General features: G+C 41.6%; 1 protein-coding gene and 1 non-coding gene across 3 annotated transcripts in view; one reads left to right on the forward strand and one right to left on the reverse strand.

Moving 5' to 3' along the window:
- Window positions 1–25,813, reverse strand: part of KCNB2 (potassium voltage-gated channel subfamily B member 2) — a 366,511-nt gene that overhangs the window by 144,599 nt on the left and 196,099 nt on the right. The window lies entirely within an intron of this gene.
- LOC139085368 (U6 spliceosomal RNA) lies at window positions 9,534–9,635 on the forward strand. Its single transcript, XR_011543642.1, has one exon. It is a non-coding gene; the product is annotated as a U6 spliceosomal RNA (small nuclear RNA).

Here is a 25,813-nt window from a genome sequence, read left to right on the forward strand (position 1 = left end):
AAAATGAATGAATAATCAAAGGGTAAAATTTAGATCACATTCTCCTCTGGAGGCCCAAATAGCCTTGGCAGGGCTTTCTCTGGGATTTCATGAAAATATTTGACAAGCTATTAATTATAGTTGGCAAGACTGGGTTAGATTATACTTTCTTCCACCCTAACAAAAATTTAGCCTATTTTCACCACACAGGTGAAGACACAGGAGTAGTTGGCAGGCCTGAGCCATGGAGAGATGCAGAGCAGGCTGGGAAAATTTTCATGATGCTCAGCTCAACAGGGCCGTGGCTGAGTGATTGAACTGGCTTTTATCTATAAAAGAATTCACTGGATAGATGTTAAGAAGCGTCATCTAGAACATACCCAAGATAGGAAAGACACTAAAACTGTTAATGTGTTACCGTCCTGATTATAACTTTAGCATGGTTTTTCCACTTATTGATTATGGCCAATTGAGAGAACTGACTAAAGAGGAAAGTTAGGCAAAATTCTCCTAATGGGCAGGGTGAGCTAGTCTTGTCACCACTGCCACCTGACCCTTGGCCATTTCAAGCATTAACGACCAGCTAGCGAGAGGGGTATTTTTGGACCTGTAGGCTTTTTGGAATGCCTTAGCTGATATCCCAGAGACAGGAACTCACTGGAAATCAGTATCACAGACCCACCTAAGCAAGGCTGGAGTTTTCAGCTAAACATAACTGTGAGTGGGCACGTCAGCAAGGCTTTTGAACAGAACATCCCTCACCCAGGTATTTATGTCAAATGGACAGACCAGTGTATTTGTAACTAGGACCTTGTACGTTACGTAACTGTTTTTATGGCAAACACTGAATATTGTATTTATTTCTTGCTAGCACTCTACAGAAGAGTCCAGAACAATGTCAAACATGAGCAGAAAGGATCTGGTGCTCAAGAACCAAAAGGAAGTTGTTCTAGGAAGTCCAGATAGGGAATGTGAAGAAGAGAAACTTAATAAACAATAACAAAAACAAGAACAATGAAACAAACTTTGAATGCCTAGTCGTCTACTGGGCTTTTCATCTTGGCATTCCTCAAACTGGGGTAGCCTTGCCCACTTAACCTAGTGGTTCTCAACTAGGGGAAATTTTGCCTCCCATGGGGCATTTAGCAATGGCTGGCAACAGTTTTGATGGTCATGAGTGGATGCTAACGGTGGGAGGCCAGGGATGCCGCTAAATATCCTACAATGCACAGGACAGGCTCCACAACAAAGACTTATTTGATCCAAAATGTCAGTAGTCCTGAGGGTGAAAAACCCTGTCTTGACTCCTACCTCTGGTTATGATCTGCCCCTGATTTGAGCTAATGCCGGTCCTGGTCAGGGTCCTCTAGCCAGATGCCCTAGTGGCTTACGAGCATCAGCCTTGCAACTTAGTCTGCTCTGCCCTTGAACCCCAGGCCCTTGCCTGTTCTCCCTATTCCAAGTCCTTGAGTTCCTCCTCTGATTTCCTGACTGACATTCTGCCTGGTTCATCAGGAACTGTGGTATAACTTTTGTCTGAGTCCTTCAGGGACGAAGTCCTGATCCTGTACTCTGGTCCTTGGGGTTGGGACTCTGCAGCTTGCCTTGGGATCTTCCTGATGTCAACTACTTATCTGCTTTATTTTCTGCTTCTAGACCTTTCTGAAGACAGTAATGACTGAATAAACATGCTTCCCTCTTAGATTTCAGGGCTTGGGCTTTCTCTTTATAATATTATATTGAATGTTCTGCTCTGCCCGGCTCCTGGAGCACTTGACTTTTGGCCATGGCTACACTTCCCTCACACCAAATCTTCCAACATCCCTCTGCTTATACTTGTCATCCCCAGGTCTCCCTGGTCTGTGTCCCTGCTTTGGCTCTGCTCTGTCTGGCCTGTCCTATCACCCACTCACTGAGACGTGGCTGTCTAAAATCTAAAACCTAAAATCTGCATCTCAAACTTATCTTTCAATAATACAGAAACATCAGGCCGATTTCCCCATAATTAATATTTATCAGCTATTAGTTTATATTTATAGAATCCAGAGAAAAATCAGCTCCTTTAAAAGTCAATGCATTTAATAAAATACAATTTTGAATGTTGATGTGGTGAAAGCAGAACTCTATAGCTCAACGAAAAAAATAAAGAAGAGGACATGACTTTATCTGCAGGCAGATAAATTAAATATTTAAGAACACGCTGCAGCAAAACTGGATGCTTTTCCAATGAGCAGTTCTGTGAAAAGACCTTTAGGTAACCGCTGATGTTAACTGTTGAAAGGTTAATTACATATCATCTTCCCCCTTTTTATCATCATAACTTTTGGGTAATGTATCCTCTCCTTAATTATACAGCTTATGTCCATCGCCTGGGTAGTAACTGCAACCTCACATGCCTTTTCCGGAGAAACCATGGACTTCAGCTAAAGCTAGTTCTGGTCACATCTCTCAGTTAATAGCTGGAAGCTGTTTTCTTCAACAAGACACAAATCACCATAAACAAATGTAGCTGAGTTCCCATCACAAAGGCATGTTTTAAAAATATCACTGGGACAGATATAAGAGCAGTACGATTTCCTCAGAAGTTATACGTGTTGCTTAAAGCCAATGTGCATAGCTGTGTGGTTTGGCCAAGGACTCAGTTCAGAAGGTCTTACACAGCTTTTTTCAGTGTCCTGCATCTACACTGATTTCTGAAGTGAAACAAGAAATCTCTCTGGCCCTAGCAATGATAACAGAGATCATTTATTGAGCACTTAATCTTAATCCAGCAAAGCCTTTTACCTGGATTATCCCATTTAATCCCCACAATGGCATTATAAGGTAGGTGTTATTATTATCCTTATTTTACAGATCAAAAAGCTAAAGCTTTAAGAAGTAACTTGTCCAAGATCACACAGCTAGTAAGTGATAGACACAGGGTTTAAATTCAGTAGTATGACTCTGCTCCAATACTCAACCACTATGCTACCTTCCTTCCCATGAATTTTGAAGATATTATTTGTCTCTTGAAGGGTTTAGGAACATTTTCTTGCTCTGTTTTACAAATAACAGTGTTTAGACGTTCCTCCTTGGAGCTCAGGCTGGGCATTACAGCTTGTTCCCTTAAGAGTCCTTTTCAGGGGCCGGCCCGGTGGCGCAGCGGTTAAGTTCGCACGTTCCGCTTCTCGGCGGCCCGGGGTTCGCTGGTTCGGATCCCGGGTGCGGACATGGCACTGCTTGGCAGCCATGCTGTGGTAGGCGTCCCACGTATAAACTAGAGGAAGATGGGCACGGATGTTAGCTCAGAGCCAGGCTTCCTCAGCAAAAAGAGGAGGACTGGCAGTAGTTAGCTGAGGGCTAATCTTCCTCCAAAAAAAAAAAAAACAAAAGAGTCCTTTTCAGTTAAAACACACACACACACAGAGCCTCTGTCTTAATAATAGGAATCATCAAATACCATTAAGGTCTTTGGAGACATAGATGGCAGATGGGGTAGAGAGTTAGAGGTAGGTGTCTGTGTCCCAGGTCCATTAGCATAATAAAAATACTTTTTACTGTTTTCTGGGCTATCCCAGGTCTGCCGAGTTGTTGTAGCCATAAGAGTAAGCTATAGGGTTTCTGCAGCTATGGTGTTCTGATAGCTTCAAGTGCTATTCCCCTTCTCCTAAAAGGATTGACCCCCAAGTTGATGAGAGTTGGTTGGCCTCTGATGAGATACTGTTAATGGCTAAAGAAATTATTATTTTATCTTACTTAGGTTTTCATTTTTATTGGAGCCAGTGCTCTAGTATAAAGAAGGGAGTTTGAGAACCCTATAGGTGATTGGCCCCCTAGAGTGGAAAATTTCCTATATAAGGAGAACGTAAGCCCTGGAGGCATGGTTTGGAGAGAAGGAAAGTTCTATGATTCTTGGCTAGTGATGCCAGGGCTGGGATCACTTCTTGCCAAAGCCAGATTCCCAAAGAAGGCTCAGCAACCTTCTGAAATTCACTAAACCACCTCTGCCTAAGGCCCTTCAGTGACTCCCTCTTGCCCACAGAACGTGGCCCAAACTCCACAAGAGGGCATGCAGAGCTCTTCACAATGTTTGCCTTTCCATCTCATCTCCAACTACTCTCCACACAGACTCCAAGCCTCCAGTCCGATGGAACTCCCTGCAGATCATTTCCCTCCACTCCACTCCCTTTCCCTTCTCCCAGGAGAGTCCTTCCCACCATCAAGGCTGAGCTCAAATTTCATGTAAGCTACTGGGCTACTGTGTTTCCATATTTTCCTTTGTACATATCTCTACCAAAGCATTTACCATATTGCTATATTGGTTTGCTTACCTGTCTGTCTTCCCAGGTGAATTGAGAGATTGGATAGAAATTATGGTTAATTCACCTTTCTATCAGAACCCAGTACACGGGAAGTACTTAATCAGCATGTGACGGATGCTGAATTAGGCTCTTAAATTGCTTCAGGACACTAACAATATTCAACACACATATTTACCTTATCTGGTTTTCAGTGAATCTTTAAACTATGAAAATCTTACTATTTTATCTATTTCTGTCACTTCATTTTCAGAAGAATGAGGAGGCCAAGACAATACAATGGGTCTTTTCAACAAATGATGCTGGGACAACTGGACATACACATGCAAAACAATGAAGTTGGGTCCCTTCCTTATACCATACACAAAAATTAACTCCAAATGGATCATGGACCTAAATGTAAGAGCTCAAACTATAAAATTTTTAGAAGAAAATAGGCATAAACCTTTGTGACCTTGGATTAGGCAACAATTTCTTAGATATGAGACCAAAAAGCACAAGTAAAAAAAGAAAAAACATAGATATACTGAACTACATCAAAATTAAAAGCTTTTGTGCTGCAAATAATAACAGCACAAAAAAATTATATCAAGAGACTAAAAAGACATCACACAGAATGGGATGAAATATTTCTAAATCATATATCTGATAAGGGACTTGTACCTAGAATATATAAAGAACTCATATAATTCAATAATAAAAAGTTAAATAACCCAATTAAAAATTGGGCAAAGGATTTGAATAGACATTTCTCCAAAGAAGATATGTAAATGGGCAACAAACACACGAAATTATACTCAACATCATTAACCATTAGGGAAATTCAAATCAAAACCACATGAGATACCACTTCACACCCACTAGGAAGCCTACAATAAAAAAAAATTAATAATAACAAGTGTTGGTAAGAATGTGAAGAAACTGAAACCCTCATTCACTGCTGGTAGAAATGTAAGATGGTGCAGTTAATTTGGAAAACAGCTTGGCAGTTCCTCAAATTGTTAAACACAGAGTTACCACATGACCCAGCAATTCCACTCTTAGAGTAATGAAAACACACGTCCACATAAAAACTTGCAAATGACTGCTCATCACAGCATTATTTACAATAGCCCAAAAGTGGAAATGATCCAAATACCCATCAAAGGACAAATGGATAAATATAATGTGGTATAGCCATACAAGGGAACTTTATTTGATAATAAAAAGAATGAAGTACTGACACATGCTACAACATGGACGAACCTTGAAAACATTATGCTACGTGAAAGGAACTAGGTATAAAAGACTACATATTGTATGATTCCTTTTACATGAAATAGAGACAGAAAGTAGACCAACGGTTGCCTAGGGCTGGCGAGGGAGAGAGGAAGGATTTACTCCTTAATGAGCATGGGATTTTTTTGGGGGGTGACGAACTGAGGTTGTGGTGATGGGTGCACAACTCTGTAACTATACTAAAGGCATTAAATTGTATACTTTAAATAGGTGAATTTTGTAGCATGAGAATTATATTATAATAAAGATGATTAAAAGACCCAAAAGAAGTGAACTAGCAAGTATCAGTGTGAAGATAACCTGGTGGAAATACCATGTCTCAGATCAGGAAGGACCAATTCTGTTTCCTTTATTTGCTTATTGTAGGTGTTCTTAGCACCCCAAAGTGGATCTGACACTCTAGGTGAGTATATACATATATTTTTTTTGGTGAGGAAGATTGGCTCTGAGTTAACATGTGTGCCAATCTTCCTCTATTTTGTATGTGGGATGCTAGTGCAGCATGGCTTTATGAGTGGTGTATAGGTCCATGCCCAGCATCTCAACTGCGAACCATGGGTTGCCAAAGTGGAGTGAGCGAACTTAACCACTACGCCACGAGGTGGGCCCCTAGGTGAGCATTTTTGAACTATCTATGGATCATGTTCTGAACTGGCTGAAAAATCTGATGAATGTTATGAGCCTTCTCTCCAGAAAAGACATAGGTGGATGTGTTAATACATTCACGCACCAACACACACAATTTTAGGGGTTCTCTGAAACCCGAAACCCATTTAATAACATGCTCTTCAAAAAAGTGTTCCTTGGTGAAATTGTTTGGGAAATGTCACATGGAAGAGTTGTGATGCAAAATAGCATATTATGGGCCCTGAGATATCTTGGTGTAAAGCACCCTAGAATTTAAAAAATATTTTTAACCCAGTATTTCCTAGGGTATTTAAAAAAATAATACTTATAAACATCCGGTGGATCACAAAGTCTCTTGAGGAACACAGTTTAAGAAATGACAAGTTGGGCAGAATTTATCCACAGACTATCCTTCTAGGGCAGTGGTTCTTAACTTTGGCTGTACATTAGAATCTCTGGGAAGCCTTCAAACACTTCAATGTTCAGGCTGTACTCAAATCAATTAAATCACTATCTCCATAGTTGGACACCAGGAATCTGGTGTTTTTTAAAGCTCTCTGAGAGATTCCAATATGGAAGCAAGACTGAGAATCACTGTTGTAGGACAGTTTGTCAGTATCTCCTAGAAAGCTTGTTCATCACACCGGGCCTCTGAGTCAGAGGTCTGGGATGGGTCTCACTCATTGATCATAAGCATCCTAAGCGATTCTGTTATATTGTGGTCCTTAGATCACTTCAAGAAGCAGCTTTAACAATGAAAGAGGAAAACATCTGGCTCAATTAACTTATCATGATAACCAGAAACTTGAACATGGTTCTCACACTGTGGGTTCCAGACCAGCAGCATCAACACCATCTTGGAACCCGTCAGAATTTAAAATTCTGGGACCCCACCCCAGACCTAGAGAATTAGAAACTCTGGGGTTGGGGCCCAGTAATCCGTGTTAACAAGCCCTCCCAGGTGATTTCAATGCACTCTCAAGTTTGAGACCCACTAAGATAAAGTGTGGCATTAATCACACGTGTTTTAAATAAACTAATTAGTATTGTTGATTATATAATAATCAGCTTGTCTGTGCTTATCTCAACTCTGCAGATAGAGGTCCTAGATTGTCTTGAAAGGGACTATTTTCCATTAAACTGATTCTGACCCTCAAAATTGCTAACAATGTGCACAATTGGAACTCTGATATTTTTGTGGGAGAAGGAGGTTAAAGCTGAACAAGATGCCTCCCAGGGACAAAGATTTGGATAAGACTATCCTCACACTGATTTGGGGGGAAATATCCTCTTCAACTACACGTGAGCATAAAGCAGATGGACTGAATTCAGCAGAAAACCTGCCATTATATCTGGTTTAATAAAGTCAGCCAGGGAGGACCGTGGTGGGGAAACTAATGGCGTATTTATCAGCACAACACACAAATGGAAATCAGATAATTCCGTTTGAAGGCTTCACAAGTTCAGGTACTTTTCCCAGCAATTATCTACTCAATGGAACAAAACTGTCAACAAACCACCCTGGGCGAGAGTTCATCCTGAGGGCAGGGGCTGGCTCCCCTGTCAGGGACAATAACGAGTGGTCTGGGGCATCCTTTCCTACAATGCGGCTTAGGCAACTGGGATCTAGAAACAATGTTTGCTGATGACTGGACACACACTTCCTCTCAATTATACAGAGTTATGTGAGTCTCTTCCTATTTTACAGATTCTTGGGCTATTCCCCAATTGGGAGCCATTAACTTTATACACTTTAAAATGCTTGTTGAATTGTATTAAAGTGTAAAATCTCCTCCCCTTTAGGATATTTGTTACAGTTAGTTCAGACTCTGTGCTGACGGGGGCATCCCTGTCATTCCTTGTCCGAGAATTTATGCTAGTGAATTTTATAGATCTATTTCCCCCTGAATAGACACTAACTCTGGTCTACCCTTCTGTCCTGTAGGAAAGCACCAAAAACAAATTAGCCTGTTAGTGCTCATTTTCTCCTCGATAAATTTGAGAACACATTTTCCTAACGTATGGTGCATAAAAAGCAAACAGGAATTGGGTAGTATTATTCTGTGATTACTACTGCATATTTTCTCAACTAAGAGAGAACACAGCTATATGGAATGTAGGACTATATACAATGGCCAAAAAGATGGCCTTACCCTCAATCTAGAGGTGCACTGTCTACATCATTAACAGCCCAAGAGAAAATTCAGGAACCAGGACAGAAGCTCTACTTAGAATCGGAGGTCAAGTGGACAGAATCACCTCATTCCCATTGCTGTCTTTCCTGAACACCACACTGCTTGGTTGAACGATGAGCCCTGTACAGTTTCTCTCCTTCCTCCAACTCTTCCTACCCCTATGGTCCTCCCTCTTGGCCATTCCTATCCTGCTGTTAGGAATACAATTCCCCTACATCTTCAACCTCTTCCTGAAATGTTGTCTCCACCTTCCTTGCCTTTAGAGAAGACGGACTTTTCCCCCTGAAGGCACTTCTTCCCTTGCCAAATCTTGAGTGAAGGTGGCACATTCTCCCTCATCATCCTGGATCAGATGCCAGTTCTCCATCACCCAGCAGTGACATTTATTCTATCCATTCCTTCCTCCTGTCTCATCCCTGTGCTCTGCCAACTTTCAGGGCTGCATCTCTTTCATGAAGGACTTTGGCATTGAGCTCAGTCTTCTTTCCATCTCAACCCCTTGAAATCATCTTGCAGGGTCTCATTGTTTCTTACTCACTGGCCCCGGTCTCTGCGGCACTTCTCTCTGTGGGACTGTGGTACACCTGCCATGTAGAACTACTTGGAATTCCTAAACAAGACAAGGTTTCTCCTTTGTCCGTGTCTTTCTACACATTGTTTCCCGTGCCTGAAAAGCTGCTCCTCCTCACAAAGCCCTGCTTCTTCTTCGGGGGTCACTCAAATGTCACCTCCTCTGGGAAGCCTTCTGTTTCTGCTTTCCAACAGTGTGTCTACCATAGTACTTATTGATTAAGCCTACAATACATGTTTCTTGGTATTTAATCATTTAACATAAACTTATCGAGCATCTAAATTGTGCCAGGCAGTCTAGAACTTCAATGATTGGACCATAAACTTGCGTAAGTGTTTATAGGATTCCATTTTTATTGTTGGCAACTACTGGCATTATCTGCAGTCACCAATTTCCCATGTCCATGCTAAACTATTGCTGAGAAACAGAAGTTTGGTTTTTAAATAATCACAACCAAATGGTGCCTCTTCTGTTGGGTTTCATGTCAAGCACATGACTCTCCATTTCCTTAACTCTCTGCCCCCCATATGGCCGGCTCTGACATATGAATTCAGTTACGGATCTAGCGTACCCAGAATCTGCCCAGTGCTCACTTTGGCAGCACAAATACTAAAATTGGATACAGAGGAGATTAGCAAGCTCTTGAGCAAGGATGACATGCAAATTTGTGAAGTGTTTCTTTTTTTTTTTTAAAGATTGGCCCTGAGCTAACATCCGTTGCCAATCTTTTTTTTCCTTCTTCTTCTGCCCAAAGCCCCTCAATAAGTAGTTGTATATTATACTTGTATGTCCTTGGGGTTCTGCTATGTGGGACGCCACCTCAGCATGGCTTGATGAGCAGTGCCATGTCCGTGCCCAGGATCCGAACCTGCAAAACCCTGGGCTGCCCAAGTGGAGCGTGTGAACTTAACCACTCGGCCATGGGGCGGCCTCAAGTGTTTCATATTTTTAAGAGAGTAGATCTTAAAAGTTCTTATCACAGGAAAAAAACTCTGTACCTATGGATGGTGACGGATGTTAACTAGACTTATTATGGTGATCATTGAGCAAAATACACAAATATCGAATCATTACATTGTACACCTGAAACTAATATAATGTATGTCAATTATACCTCAATAAAAAAGTTCTATATCACTAATAATCGAATAAGTAAAAATTAAAAGTGAAAAAAAAGGATCTGGCCACTGTCCATCTAAGGCATGGGATTTTTGAGAGGCACGTTGGTCAATGGGCTGCTAGAGATGGCAATAAATCAGCGACTCTGATACTTCAGTGTTGTATCCAAATCAGAATTGCCTTGGGACAGGGTGAGTGTTGAAAATGCAGAATCATGGGCTCCCAGGAGGTCCTATTTCTCATGTCTCCATTGGCCCAGGAATCTGCATGTTAATACAGTGGTGGGTACCGCTGGGCTATCTTCTGAGATGCTCTAGATTCTTCAGGTTCTACTCCTGCGCTAACACACATCATCAGTGAGAAAATCCCTAGAGAAAAATCTTTTTTGAGTTACTACCTGATATCAGACCCTCAGCTTTAGGGCAGGACTGATCCAAGAACAGCTGGTCTAAAAGCATTCTTTTTTTCTGACTTTGCAAAGCCCTGATTGAAGCTATCATTTGCTGCTACCAAACCACCTTTATGCAGGGACTCCAAACATTACTCCATACTGAACATAGTTCCAAGAAAGGATTCTCTGCATATAAATTTATAAGCTTGCTTTCCCTTCAAATAAAAAATTCACCCACTGTATGTATGTATATATTTACACACACACAAAACATATATTTATTAATATTACTATTTGCTTTTTGCTTTGTTTTATTTTTTCCTTAGCTACCAGGAAAGAAAGTCAACTCTTCAGTGCTCAAATGGAGAAACACAAATATCAAATTATCCACGCTTAGGCCTCCTGGAGCAGGTAAGCACAAGCAGAATAGTAACAATAGTTGACATCTATTAAGCACTTTCTATAGGCTTGGTCCCTGATATATTTTTATTTCATTTAATCCTCTAAAAACCCTATGAATATGTATGAACATGAATAATGTATATCCTTATTTTACCTACGAGGAAGCTGAGGGAAACAGTCCTTACAAGGTGGAGCAAGGCTGCAGTGGAGTGCAGACACTGATACCCAGGGGAGAATGGAGATGCTAAATGGAAAAGGGGACTCTGACAAGATGGATTCCAAGTGGAATTCCACTAAAAACTATTTTCTTCTCAATTTTGGCTTTGAGTAATACTAAGACAATTTGTCCAAACATGTCAGCAGATGACTTTCAGCTTGCTGACATGATTGTACTGGAACAGATACAGTCACGTCATTCATGCCTAGAAAATTTGAAAGCAACGGATAAAGCTTGTATGGCCTCAAAACCACAGGACCCCTCTCCCAACCACGTTCTGTGTCAGAAACTCTCACGCACTGTGAAGCAGACGGTAACGTGAAATGGGTTCCTGATGCAACTCTGGTGATATGGTTGCATAGGTGTGTTTAGGGCGTGGGCACGGCATTAACCAGAACGACTCACTCCAGTACACTCCATAAGGAACCTACAGAAATATAAATATCTATAAGCCCAGGAAGCAAAGCCAGTTCAAACAATTTTTTTGCTTTAGATGTTTAATTTAAATTTAACTGCTGGTGATCTTACAGACTCTAGTAGGCTGCTGATTAAGATGGAGAAATTATTTGTGCTTTATAAAGGGGATGTATTTTTGCAAGGAGATCTCTCCTGAGGCTTGTATGGGCTGTCAGCGGTAGAGATATTAGAATATGATTTCCTTCTTTTGCAACAGCATTTTATTCTAAAATCAATGTCACAACTTTCATAGCTAATGGATTTTGTTATCATCTGCTGCGGAGAAAATCACTGCTCAAATCAGGCTGTTCCAAATAGGATTGACTAAAGCAAGCAAGATGCTATTCTTGTCAAAGCCACCTCATATTCCAATTGACATATTGTATTCTAGTGCTGACAGCTGAAGGCTAGAGTTTTGATTAATCCATTTTCCTCTCATTATAAACACACTCTCTCTTCCCCGAAGGTTCCAGCAATCACTCCAGCAAGAGGTGGACCTTGATAGAACAATGCTTATCCTTCGGTGGCCACTCTACGTACAAGAGAAAAAGCCGGTTTTGTTTTCCAAATCTCCTTGGGCATTGTTGAAAGGGGATCATTTGTGAATGCATGTGTTTCAACAAGCTCAAGGCTGTGTTTTGTTTTTCTCTTCCATGGAAGCACGCAGTGAGGGAGACGAAGCAGGTGTGCAGTTAATTCAAAGCATGATGGACACCTGCTGAGAAGTCATTGTCCACTGTGAGGCAGCAACGAACACAAGGGCTGTAGGATTGGGTGCAGGGTAGGGAGCTGGCAGCATTCCTTCCCCACCCCCTCCACACCAGACTATGGAAGTCAGAAATTGTGGATTGATCCCGCTCCTCATAATCCCCATGCTGAACTACCAAGGCCACTTGGAAGCTTATTCTCTGGGTTGCTATTGTTGATAGTCATGACCATTTTTGAGACTGAGGCTTTGCAATAGTTGAAAGCATCCCAAGTTACCCAGTGGCCAACTGGATATTCAGTCACCAAATACAGTCAGGAGGAAGGAAAGAGTAGGTGACGGTGCCCACTAAGAACTGGCTTCCTGTTGTATAACACGAGACTACAGTTAACAGCACCGTATTGTGTATTTGAAAGTTGCTAAGAGAGTAGATATTAAAAGTTCTCATCACAAGGGAAAAATAATTTGTAACTATGTGAGGTGATAGATGATAACCAAACTTATTGTGGTAATTATTTTGCAGTACATACATATATCAAATCATTATGTTGTACACCTTAAACATATACAATGTTATATGTCAATTATATCTGAGTAAAACTGGAGAAAAAGGAATTCTTTTCCAGTTTATGAAAAAAAGAAAAGAAAAGAATTGGCTTCATGCAACAGGGAGGTGATGAGTTCTATATTTGTCTCCCAAATCTGATGAAGAAATGTGATCAAACACACGGTCTGACAGTACAAAGAATTTTGGAAATTACTGATCTCCCCAAGTCCAGGACTTAGGTACGATCACAATGTGGACTCCACTTGCGGCCAACACTGCACAGCTTAAAATAAAGTATTGCCAATACCACGTGAATCTGGGGAGGTAAATATGAGACGGTGCTCAGTATACACAGTTTACATGAGGCCTGTGAGCTCCACATCTGCAGTAAACTGTGAGTTACTGACCTTACTTATCCTAATATAATAGTTTTCAAACTTCAGCATGCATCAGAATCAGCTGGAGAGCTGGGTAAAACACAGGCCCCTGGGTTTCTGCTTTCTGATTATGAGTTTCTGATTCAGTAGGTGTGGGAGGGGGCTCGAGTTCCCAAGTGATGCTGCTGCTGCCAGACCAGGGACCAAATTTGAGAACCACATCCTGAGATCTCAGGCAAAGGAATGCCTTACTTGTCCTATTTGGAAAATGAGGATTCGGTACTGGCCTACATCCCCTAGGTTGTTTGAATGTTCACTCATGAATGGGGAAGAGAGAAATATTTATTCACAATCTCTTGTGTGCTAGATGCTTTCACACATTATGTTATTTAATCTTCACAACAACCTGACAGGCAGGTATTATTATCCTCACTTCCTAGTTAGGAGAATGGAGGCTGAGAGAGGTCAGTTCACTTGCATAAGTCCATGAAGGTAGGAAGTGCTCAGACTGAGATTCAACCTGGGTTGGTCCGGCTCCAACACTGTAGACTTTCTATGACGTCCAAGCCTCTCTCTACACCAAGTGGCCTCCATCTTTGTAAACGGGATCTTATAAAGCCCCCAGAGAAGGGAAAAACAAGACTAAGTTAAGGCAGACATCTGAGTTGACTATGTGGACCACTGATTCCTTTGTTTTAGGCAGAGGCTGTCCAAATTCCACATGCTCCAACTAGCCACGCTGAATTTCTGTTTCTGCCTATGATATTGGTTACTTTATCTCAATTCTGATGGCTTTGCTCCTGGACCTTGACTCTGATCTGGTCTCACTCAGGTGTCCAGTCATCACCCCTGGCCTCTGAACAACCAGCTTACGCTGAAAAGGCTCCTGGTGAATCCCCCCATGAATACAACTGCCGCCTACCCATGAGGAAGCCAATCAGAACTGGGGCAAAATCTCATGCCCATCACATGTCTACCTCCTATCTTGACCAACTCTTCCAAAGACAGGAATGGTGATTTATCACTTTTAATAAATGGTTTGGATCACAGCATTCCAGCTAAGCCATATTGTGGTTTGGTTAATACATTCCACACACAGACAGAAATATATGTGCTGTTCAAAGCCTTGCACACTGTGGTTGCATAATTTTAGGTGACTGTGGTAGGAGAAAGAAGGCAGCAGAGTTGGAGCAGAGAACCCAATTTAAATTCTCACGACCATCTATTAATATTTGAGTGTCTACAGGAGGCATGCTCCCTTGCAGGATTCTTCCCAGACTATCCAGGTTTTCCCCATAAATTCTCATTAGGATATTTTATGCCTTAATTTCTAATAAAAATATAGGAAAGTGGCATTCTTTATTCCTCAGGGTGAGTTTCACTTCTATATTTTATAATGCAATATAATGTCATAAAGTAGAATAAATGAGCCAGGAATAAAAATTTTTCTATTAAAACTGAAAAGATTTATATCCTTCCCTCTATCCCACCAACTCTTTTATTTACCAGAATAAAAAAGGCTCTCTTTAGAACAAGAGAGAAAGCAAAATTCTCCTCTCCTTTCACTTTTATCCTTCCCTATGCAGCCTCCCGGCTCCAACATAACACTTTCATTAGTTCAGACTAAATTCATTAAACAAAGGAGAGAGAGCCCTAAAAGTTCTTCTTGTAAAATATTGGCACGATTTTATCCTTACTCTCCAGCTGCCCTTTAATTATCTGGCAGAGCTAGGGCATCTAATAAGCTAATCCAGATAAATAGCACTCGGCATATTTTAAGTAAATGTCAAACCAGGTTAGTTTGTGGAGTTCTGCTTTTCCTCCATTAATGGAATGCCCATGGGAAATAACCAATGTTCTTTCTTCAAAAACTATGGAACTGTGGGCCCTGAGTTTTCAGTGACTGCCAATTCAATCACTATTTAAATATTATGTACTCAGTGCAAAAGCACCTCTCGAACCTCAGCTGCCCCTCTGTCTACCAGATAACCTACAACAATGAGAAGAGAGAGTAAAACATTCTCCTTTCCAGAGGGAAATGGAAACTGAAAGGCCTGTGGAAGGAACGTGGAGCAAGATGATCTTCTTGAATATAAGACCCAGGAGATTTTACTCTTAGAAAGTAGAAAAATACCATCTAAAAACAAGCTTGGGTTAATTTTCATAATTGTGAGTCATTCATTAGCTAGATAATTGTATAGCTACATTTATAATCATCTCTGTTTATAAACATTTCTTTTGCACCCATTTGGCTCATTCTTTCCCCAGCCTCCTCGACTGTCTGGGCCCTGGACTTCTGCTGCATTCGCCCACCAAGATCACCTCACAATGCTGTGTGTTTGCTCCTACAGCTGGGCTGCCAAGCACAGAGGGAGACAACTCAACCATGAGGGGTGATGCTGCTACAAATTTCGAGTCTCCCATTTCAACTGAACCACTCTTTTATTTGTCCCGCATCAGCTTCCTTTTCTCTTCTCTTCAGTGGCCATTCCAAAGCTTTACCATTCTCCAGTCTCCTTACCAAACTCCTGCTCCCTTTTGCTCAACGGACATCATGAGCCTCCTTTGTTCAGGGCAGAGAGAAAGAGCAGCTCTGTGGTGGGCAGTCTCACAACTTTATGACTGACCCAGGTGATGGCTAAGAGAGCCTCAGCTCCCAGGACTCATCTGACTGCATCTTTGATTTTCCTTCCATGCCATGCACATCCCACAGGGCACCTGACCTTGGCTAGTATAGTGGTCTCAGCGCCACTTGCAACGTTTGTACTTGAAGACCACTCTTGACTTCCTTGACTTCGGAACTCAACACTTCTTGGGGTTCTCTCCTTGGGTCCTTTGCTCCTGAAAGTCTCATTTTTCATCTGCTGTCAGTGCCCACACTTCAGCATCAGCCTCCATGGCACCAAGGAAAGGTTCAAATGAAAATGTTTTTATAACACACCCTTCCTCTGAGAAATGTCCCTTGTTTCTCTAGGCTCACAAAGAAATAAACAAAACAAAGGTATCCTTCCAGCTCAAAGCTCCACCATCTCTAGATACCAATCCTCTCTGCCATTCAGGACTCTTGAGGTATCAATTATACATCTCTCTCTTGGAGTTTCAATCTCTTCCTTGGTACTGATTCTTTTCCTGGAGCTTATAAACACATGCACTCGCACATACACACACATAAGCACCCGTGTGTGTGCACACATATAATTCCTCCCCTGAATTCTGAATTCTCCTTCAGTTGCCACTGAGTATCTCTCTTTCCATTCACAGCCAATTTTTCAGAAGAGTCATCTATAGTTTCTGTCTCTATTCCCTGATTTCCCTCTTCAACCTCACTGTGGGCCGGCTCCTGCCACCACCACTCTGCTAAAAAGGTCTCGCTAAGTCACCACTGACCTCCGTATTGCCAAATTCAATGAATGCAATACTTGATGTAGCATCATCATCGGACCTACTGATTTGTTCTCTTCCTGAAACTGTCCACTCCTTTGTCTTTCGTTCTCCTTCTATCCTTGCAACTCCTCGGTTGGCTTCACTGGCCCCTTTCTTCTGCCTTATCTGTTCTTCCCACTCCACCTGCTCTGTCAAGACTACCTCACTGACTACCAAGGCCTCAGGTATCATGTTATACTAGTGATGCCCAAACAATATCTCTGGCCTACCTCTCTCCTGAGCATCTGACACTGCCACCTGGATAGCTCCAGAAGCACGTGACATTAACACATCCAAAACCAAAATCATATTTTTCCTCCTCCTGCTTTCCTTATACTGACTTAATAGAATCTGAAACCTGGGCCTTATCCAGACTCCTTCCTCTTTTACTTTCTATCCAATTTCCCCAAGCTCTTTTGACTTCACCTGTCATGATGGCTTGAAGCTGCCTCACCTCTCCATCACTAACTGCCCTTGTCCTCTCTTACCTGATCTACTGCAGGTAACTTTCTAACTCACTTACATACATAAGTAACTTCGTTCCTTTTCTCTACTCTGTTTCCCATTAAATCAGTGGTTTTTAACTTTGCCCACCATTGGAACCACTTAGGAAGCCCTGAAAAATACTGATGCTTGCATCCCATCCCCAAACATTCTGCTGTAATTCGTCTGGGGAAGACTTGGGCATCGAAATTTTTAAAACTCCCCAGGTGATTCAAATGTGCAGCCAAGGTTGAGAGCCACAGCTCTCAAACACTGCCCATATGACTGGCTTTGCATCAGCCCTGTGATATAAAAACTCCGGCTTATATGCATGTAGGATGTAGAAGATATCACACAGGTAAGGCTCAGGGTGGAGGATGACTGGGGATGGGGTGGAGGGATGGAATGGGAGCTATGGAAAGGCTACAGATAAGGCTATAGAAAGGGAGAAAGCAGCAATGGCAGGAGGTGAGCAGGAGTCATCAAACCCCCCAACTCACTGGCCTGTGCAGGGTCGTAGGACACTTGCTTCCGGGAAGGCTGTGACCTCCTTCCCAGGTGCTTCAGGGCATACCCGTGACTGCCGAGCCCACAGCCCACAAAGGGGCTTTTCCTGGCACATGAGCCTTATACTGCCGCTTCTGGGCTGAGCCCATTGTGAGAAGATCCAGAAGTCTCTGGCAGTCCTGGACAGAAGGTGGCATCACATACGCAGCTGTTGAAGGCTACAGGAGGAAACTTTCCCCAGCTGGGCAGGACTCCGGGACATGCCTCTGAGGCTGGTCTCTGTAGGATGAAGATACTGCCCATTTCGTACTCTTCCCCCAACCTTTACGCTGCAGACACAGATGCTGCGGTAAGCAAAGAGCTGGGCACGGGGGAGGAACGGTTTTCTTTCTCATTGAGCTCTCAAGAATCGAACCGTTCTCTTGGCTCAAGAAAGCCAGAACATGTGCTTTATAAAACAAGCAGCAATCCCCTACTTGTAAGCACAATGGGTACAAAATGACAACTAAGACCTCTAACTCATACTAACTAGGTGTTACAGGTTGAATTGTGTCCCCTGAAAAAGGATATGTGGAAGTTCTAACCCCCACGACCTCAGAATGTAACCTTATTTGGAAATAGGGTCTTGACAGAGGTAATCAAGTTGAAACGAGGTTATTAGGATGGGCCATAATCCAGTATGATTGATATCCTTATAAAAAGAAGAAATTTGGACACACAGGGTAAATGCTGTGAGGACAGACAGGGAGAATGCCATGTGAAGACAGAGAGTCACAGGGATGCCTCGGCAGGCCAAGGAAGGCCGAAGATTGCCGGCAAACCATCAGAAGGTAGGGAGGGGCGAGGATGATTCTTTTACAGGTTTCAGGGGGAGCACGGTCCTGCTGACACCTTGATTTTGGACTTCTAGCCCCCAGAACCGTGAAAAAATAAATTTCTCTTGTTTTAGGTCACTCAATTTGTGGTACGTCCTTTGTTACAACAGCCCTACGAAACTAATTCAGCAAGTACACTATCCAGCATCAGAGGGGCAGGCTCTCTGAGAGGCATTCTAGCCCAGGAACCTTATGGAACTAGGTGTATTTTCAGTAATCTGAACCTCTCCTGACCCCTTTCCTTCACAAGCTGCTCTCTGCAGAAATCAGTTACCCTCCCACCCCACCTGTGGTCTCTTCAGCACTTCTTTGGCAGAATCTGTAGGGTGCAGGTTCAAAGGTTTTCTCACTAGCCTCTGCAGATAGGGGTATTGCCTTATAAAAGATCACAGCTACCATTTAACGCCTGACTAATATGCACCAGGTCCTACATATACTATCCCTTGTATTTTCCACATTAGGTAGTATTATCTGCATTTAGGATACAGAAGCTGAGGTTCAGAAGCATTAACTCTGCCAAGGGAGAAAGCGACTACGGGGCAGGCCTTGGCACCTAGCCCAAGCGGACTTGGCTTCTAAAAGGTTGCCAGCTCCACTGTAGCATGCTGCCTCCGGGGCATGACAACTTCTTCAGGCCCTCGATGGTGCACACCTCGCTTTAGATATTAGCAGCAAAGACTCTGCAGGCATCTCTCTGGTAATTAATCAGTGACTTTTAGACACAGGCTTTCTGCCCAAGCTGGGGCCCCCTTGTAGCTGTTCTACTTGATGAATGAGCCATGATCCCACTCTGGGTTATAAAGTGCTTAACAGAGGGTTTAATCACTGACCCAACCAACATTTCTTAACTGCAGATATTATGGCAGGCCAAGGAACCCAAACTCTCTCCACACCACCTAACTTTTAATGGAATATGTTCACTTACTGCTGAGTTTTAAGAATTCTCTCTATATTCTGGATACAAGTCCTTTGCCAGATTTGATGATTTGCAAATATTTTCTTCCAGGAGAGCCTCCTGTCCTCCATGGGCCTATAATCTCATAGGAGGAGATGGAAATGCCATCCTGACTCTAGTTTCATTCCTTCTGTTCCTAGGGCCAGGGTGTCCTGGTCTACCTGGGGGTACCATTCCTCTTTTTGCCTCATTGAGACCCTGTGTCTATCATGCATCCTAAGGATACAAAAACTACCAAGATAGTTTATTAAAAAAATCCCCAAATAGACATTTTAAATTTTAATTGCTGCCCAGACCAGTGAGTGTGTACTTAGTCTACATACCACAGCAGTTCAAATAATGCGAATACCTTGGAGACGCTTGCCTCGCCTTATACTATAATGCCATTATCCCAGGGAATAGTGCAATAGTCACATTTCCATTCCTGTCTTTCTTCTATTTTGTATAATACCTGTACCTGAATCCACAGGCAGTCACACGTTTTCAACACCAACACTGAATTGATGCAAGCATTATACATGCCTATGCTGGTAAGGTCTCATTCAAAATTCAGTGCAGGCACCCCTAAAACATAACAGGGGGCATTTTCCACAGAAACTCAATGGATATGAAACCTTCAGGATAGTATTAAAATATCTGGATCAAATGCCTTTGAGAAATAAGTTGCTATATTTTTAGAGACTCTGATTTATTAGCTGCCTAATGACCCCGTGAAAACCAAGCTAGAATAAGGTTACACACTTTGCAGTTTATATTTGAATGCTGAGAAAATTTCTTTCAGAAATTTGGCTGGCTCAAATATCCACAAAACAAATAATCAGCCATGACGTAATTTACAATCTTTGACTAGTGTCAGCCTCTGCCGGAAGGAGGCCGTCCTTGCCTCAGAGCCACAGATGAGTCTCACCTTCTGCTCCTTTTGTGATGGAGTCTCAGACTTTCCTGCTTTCAGGTCGGCCATTCCTTGTAAAAATCCGTTTTTGTAAAAGAGATGGGCTGGTTCTCTAGAGTGTCTCTCCTTTTACTTCTTTTAAATCAAGAACAGGAAAATGAGTTTTGTTTTGTTGACCAGTTCCATGAATTTTAACACATACATATATATTCATGTAACTACCACCACAATCAGGATACAGAACAGCTTCATCATCCTCAATACTGCCACTTTGTAGTCACACCGTCCCCTCACCCATAGTCCCTGGCAAAAGTGACCTGATCTCCATCACTAGAGTTTTGCCTTTTATCTAATGGCATGTAAATAGAACCCTACAGTACATAACCTTTTGATATTGGCTTCTTCTAGTCAGCAGCACAGCTTGAGATTCATCCAAGTTGCCGTGTGTGTCAATAGTTCATTACTATTTTATTATTTCATTTTATTTTATTGTGGAAAGGACACAACGTGATATCTACCTTCTTAACAAATTTTTAAGTGTACAATATATTATTCTTGACTATAGGCACAATGTTGTGCAGCAGTTCTCTAGAGCTTATGCATCTTGCTTAACTGAAACTTTACGCTCCTCGATTAGTAATTCCTCATATCTCCCTTCCCCTGCCCTTAGCAACCATCAATCCACTATTTGATCTATGAATCTATTTTAGATACCTTATATAAGTGGAATCATGTAGTATCTGTCTTTCTGTGATTGACACTCCATTTATCATAAAGTCCTCAAGGCTCATCTATGTTGTTTCATATTGCAGAATTTCCTTCTCTTTTTTAAGGCTGAATAGTATTCCATTGTATGTACAGAACACAGTTGCTTTAACTTTTCATCTACTGATGAACATTTAGGTCTTTCCACATCTTGGAAATTGTAAATAGTGCTCCAACGAAGATGGAGGTACTAATATCTCTTTGAGATCCTGATTTCAACTTTTTTGGGTAAACAGCTAGAAGTGGGATTGGTGGATCACATGACAGTTCTACTTATAATTTTCTGAGGAACCTCCATACTGTTTTCCTTACCAAATGCACCATTCTGCGTTTCCACCAACAGCGTGAAAGGGTTCCAATTTCTCTACATCTTTGCCAACACTTATTGTCTTTTATAGTTCATTACTTTTTACGGATTTTTAAAAATCCTGTATGGATGTACTAAAGTTTGCTTATCCAGTTACTCATTGAAGGAAACTGCCAAATTATTTTCCAGGGTGGCTAAACCATTTTGCATTCCTGCCAGCAACACATAAGAGTTCTAGTTGCTCCACATCTTCATCAGCACTTGGTAGTCTCAGAATTTTTTATTTCAGCCATTCCAGTAGCTGTGTAGTGGTATCTAATTGTGGTCTTAATGTGTATTTTCTCTACTGAACAAAGATGTAGGGCATCTTTTCATGTGCTCATCTGCCATTCATATATCCTCTTTGGTGAAGTGTCTGCTCAATTGTTTTGCCTTTTAATGTAATTTAAAAAAATTGCTTTTTACAACAGCTTATAATAACAGAAAAATTGCCATGATAGTTCATAGAATTCCCATATATTGTAAACTTAATTTCTCTTATTAACATCTTATATTAGTATGGTACATTTGTTATAACAAATGAAGCAGTGTTGGTATATTATTATTAACTGAAGTCTATAGTTTATTCAGATTTCTTTAGTTTTTACTAATTTTCTTTTTCTGTTGTGGGATCCCATCCAGGGGCCCACAGCATGTCTCCTTAGTGTCCTCCTGGCTGTGACAGTTTCTCACTTTCCTTGCTTTTGATGACCTTGAGAGTTGTGAAGAGTATTGGCAGGTACTTTGTAGAACATCCTTTCATTGGGGTTTGCCTAATGTTCTTCTCACAATTAGACTGGGGCTGTGGGTTTTGAGGAAGACCACAGAGAATAAATGCCATCCTTATCACGTGATATCAAGGGCACACACCAGCGATATGACGTATCCCTGTTGGTGACCGAGATCACCTGGTTGAGGTGGTGTTGTCAGGTGTCTCCGAGCTTCCCGCTTTTCTGTACTGTACTCTTTGGGAGGAAGGCACCATGGGCAGCCTGTACCTAAGTAGTGGCAGTTATACTCCCCCTGAGAGTGGACTCGCTACATAAATTATGTGGAATTCTTCCGATTTTGCCCACTTTTGAAATGTTTACTTACTGTTGAGTTTTAAGAGTTCTTCATATATTCTGCATACAAGTTCTTCGTCAGACTTATGAATGGCAGATATTTACTCCCAGTCAATAGCTCCTCTTTTTAGTCTCTTAAGAGTATCTTTTGCAGGCAAAAGTTTTAAACTTTACTGAAGTCCAAACTTCATCTGGCTGTAACTATTCATTAAGTGACTCTTCAGGACCAGACCATAAGCTCCCTGAAGGCAGGCACTATATTTGCCTGATTCACTACCATATTCCCAAGGCATAGCAGTTGCTAAATAAAGATTTGTTTAGTTGCACTATTATACAAGTGATGTTGCTAAAATGATCATTATGTGATTATTATGTCACGTATCCAATGGCAGATTGTGGTCATCAACATAAACTCATGTTTAGTCAGCAGAACCAAAGAAGGCTTTAAATCAAAGGAAATAACTAATTAATGAAAATTAATTTTCCAGGGAAAAGATAGATTTCTACCATGACTCCTTCCAGCCAAAATCATTATCCTACTCAAAGATTCAGGTTTGCTATCAAGATACTCCTAAGACAGGAAATTACAGCAATCTTCAGAAGAATTACAGTGACCTTATGGCAGCCTTCCTCAGCTCATTGTCTTGACACATTCAGGACTGAATCTCTCCTTCAGTGCCTAATATTTTGATTCATAGACAAAGAACTCAGAATCTTAGTCTTCTCAAGGAAGATCACTTCCCTCCTGGCCTCCGTTAGATTTCAAGCTTCTTGAGAGCAAGCAATATGTCTTTCTTATTTTGTGGGTGCAGGGGCTCATGGCACCCAGAACAGGGGACACACATATGAAGCCTCATGTGGATATTCGTTTAATTAAGTACCAAAATGTTTAAGTGGAAAGATTACTAAGCTAGCTTTTTAATGTTGAATTTGGAATCCCAAAGTCAGGGCTGACTGCACGATGCATATTTTAAGTGGAACCAAGTGGTTCTAAGCCACGTCCCTTATGACTTGACCTGGTGCTAGGCCTTTCTATTATTACACTTACTTTGTTGAATGGAGGCAAGAGGTCTCAAAAGTGTTCCTGCTAAAAGGAGAAGCAGTATAGGAAGGAGGCTAAGCTTTTGGGCTTTGAAGTCAGTAGACTTGAGTTCAAATTTCAGCTCTATCATTTTTAGCTAGGAAGTGCTTTACAAGACTTTTAATCCTTTAATCTCTTCATTATCAACATGGTAACGAAATGTTAATATCTATGTATAGGGATGTTGGACAGATTAAGTGAGATAATGTATACAGAGTGCTTAACACAGAGCGGTTCATTTCCTCCACAGGAAGAGAAATGAGCCATCCGACTGGGGTGCGTCTGGCTTCCAGTGGGCCGTGTTTTCCCAAGGTGGAGCATCTGCGCTGAAATGTACGCAACCTCAGCCTGCATCTTCTAACTGTCTCTGTCTCCTACCTCCTACCGGCATGCCCTCGAGCTGTATCTCTTTTCCTCCTTAGCTTCCTTTTCCCAAGTGATAACCCCCAGGTCAGGGCCTGATACATGGAGGGCAGCCCTTCTTGAGTTTCTCTAGCAGTGACTGGGAACAAGTCAAATAAGGATGGGGCCATGCTTTTCCATGTTCTCCAATGCAATTTTACAAGCAGAAATCTGATTTGTACCTTGATTTTCTTTTGGCTCCTGGTAACAGTGGAGGAGACGATAAGAGAGTGACTGATACCATCCAACTTTAATAAATGTTAGCCAATATTAGTATTGTTAATAACAATAAGATTATTATTACTGCATGAGTAGGACAATATATACAGCCATTAATGTGAATGTATTCAGAAAAGAAGAAACAGGTGCTGTTGATGGGACTAATTATGGAATCAAGACTCAGGGCATGATGGTGCATCGGTTGGAAGGGGCATCTCTGAGCAAACTAAACCAAAATTAAGCAGAAAAACCTAGAAGACAGGGTTCACGTATTGTAACAACTTTATTGAGACCTGAAGTCTCTCTTGAACCTGGAAGAATAAATAATTAATGCAGAAACAAGTATTTCAAATCACTTCAGTGACACAAACATTGACCATTCCTTAGATCTTCAAGTTTGACATACAAAGGACAAAGGGATACACTGCTGGCGGAGGAAGTATAACCACTTTAGAGAACGATTTGAAATTCTCTTGTGCAGGTGAGCACACGCATACGCTGTGACCACCCCTGCATATATAAAAGAGACTCTCACATACCTGTCCCAGGAGATAATAGCAACCGACTTGAAATGACACAAAAGTCCACTGCTAGGAGAGGAGATGAATTGTGGTATGTTTATACAAGGGAATACTATACAACATGGGAAAATGAATGAAGTTCATCTACGTGCAACAAAATAGATGAATACTAGATTCATAATGCTGAAGAAAAAGCAAGTTGCAGAAGGCTATGTACAGTGACGTCACTTTGACAAAGCTCAAAACAAGCAGACTAATCAGTATGTGGTTTAGGATGTGGATAGAGATGATAAAACCTTTGATAAACACAAAAGTCACTAGAGTGGGCATGATGTGAGTGTAGGGAGTCAGGGAAGGCGCACACAAGTATTATTGCTAATAGAGTATTGCTAATATTCTGGATCTCAATTGAATAGTGGGTTATAGGTCTTTAATTTATTATGTGTTTTCAGTGTAGATATATGTTACCTTTTTTATGTGCCAAGTATACATGTCAGAACAATCTTGTTAAGCTGTATCAATGTTCTGGGGTCTAGAAATGTTACTTCCTTTGTCTGAACAGTGCTAGGCAATAAGAAATAGGTTGGATTTGATAAAGTTAATTCATATATTGGGACTCACAAAAATGGAGGTCACCCCAGTGGCCCAGCCCTTGTCACAAAGTAAACCTAAGTCAGCCTGGACTTACGGGAAACACCTGCCAAGGACACCTACCACACACCAATCAGGATCCCCCAACTCAGCTTTAGCTAGCTGACATTTCCCTAGCAAACAGGACCTGCCGGCTTTATAAGGAAACCCCCGACCTCCCAGCCGATCATGCCCTGTGTCGCGGATGTCTCTTCCAACATCCTATAAAACTCGCTCCTGCCCCAAATCCCCCAGGAAGAGGGCTCCCCTGCTTGTGCAGCTCTGCACTACTCCCATCCATGGACTGTCTTCTCTTGAATAAAGGACATCAAACTTGTTACTAAATTGTTTTAGCTTTATCATATGACAGATTCCAAGTATTTATATTTATACTTAAAAACAGTTTTGGGTTCCTTTCCTGGGATGGAGAGGAATAGTTTCTAAGGAGTCTATAAAAATCCAGTGATGATTTCTTACTATAAAACAC

This window comes from Equus przewalskii, chromosome 8, assembly GCF_037783145.1.
Source record: "Equus przewalskii isolate Varuska chromosome 8, EquPr2, whole genome shotgun sequence".
In the NCBI taxonomy this organism is placed as follows: Eukaryota; Metazoa; Chordata; class Mammalia; order Perissodactyla; family Equidae; genus Equus; species Equus przewalskii.